The following is a 1,383-nucleotide window of genomic DNA, read 5'->3' on the forward strand; positions in this document are numbered from 1 at the left end:
AATATAAAAAAAAAAAATTCCAAGTATCGGTCCTTGGTGGAGCGTGATCCATAATAGAATTTACCTATATTAACAACTCTAAAAAAAATTACATAGAGCAATGAACTGTGAACATTACTCTTTCGTCATAACAAGTTTTCTGTAGATAAACTTGTAGAAGGATAATTGTTGATGTCTTACATGTAGTCCAACACGTGAATCAGTTTGAACATGTAGGGTTGACTTGTGATGTTGAACATCTCGGTCTAACTTTAGTTCGGAAGTGGACACTGAAGTGTGTTTTCCTTTGTCGTTTAACAATTGTCTCATTTTCTTATTTCACACAAATTAAGAAAAAAAATTAAATGAAGAAAAAAATGAATGATAATTTTATCCAATTATCATTATTTAACTTAGTTTATTAACCATTATCGTAAATGCAAATTTGAATATAATGACTTGTGACTGACATGCGCGTATAGTATTCATTAGAAGATACAATTGAAAAATAATAATTAATATTACATTTTAAAATATCATTTATTTTGAGATTTTTTTTTTTTACAAATGTGACACTTAGGATAAGAGGGATTGAATATTTGAAAAGCATTTAACAAACATAACTTGAAAATTGATATTTCTTCCATCCCAAATCAATTGATCTATTTGTCAAAAAAATTGTTTAAAATAATTGACATTTTTCAAAGCTAGGGTGACAAACTAGCAGGGTCGGATTTATATGTAGTAAGGATGACTTGCAACCCCTCAAACAAAAATTTCTAATAGCTCAAATTACTATTATTTGTACAAAATTTGTTATTATTATTTACGTGTCGGTGTCATAATATTATTAATAAATTTTGTGGACTCCCATTTGATGGATTTATGGATTTGTCTTTGCAAACTAGTTTTTTGAAAATTATTTTAAGACAATTTTAATGTGATATTGATTATATATTTTTAATTGTATTTTCTAACTAATTAATTAATATTATATACATAATTTTCAATTCAATATCTTTTATTTTATATAATTTAGGAAAATGATAAACACATTAAAAGTTGACAATTAAGTAATTTAATTTAATTTAATAAAATTTTATTCTTTATTTCATTTATACAATTTTAAAAAAATTATGTTAAATGACTAAATAAAATGATTATTGGGAGATGTTTCACTCACACATTAGCCTAACTAATGAATCTTCTCCCCAATCATGTGTGTTTTTGAGTACGTGCCAATCAAATCGCACAATTTTAATAGCCTACTAACTAAAGAAACATGTCTAATAGTGATGGTTTTTGATTGAAGGTTTAGATAAGGGAGTTACGTATGTTGTCACAATCATTACCATCTATCAATCAAATAATTAGTTATCATAAAATGTCTTTTACTTAGCAATG

The sequence above is a fragment of the Cicer arietinum genome, chromosome 3 (genome assembly GCF_000331145.2).
Source record: "Cicer arietinum cultivar CDC Frontier isolate Library 1 chromosome 3, Cicar.CDCFrontier_v2.0, whole genome shotgun sequence".
In the NCBI taxonomy this organism is placed as follows: domain Eukaryota; kingdom Viridiplantae; phylum Streptophyta; class Magnoliopsida; order Fabales; family Fabaceae; genus Cicer; species Cicer arietinum.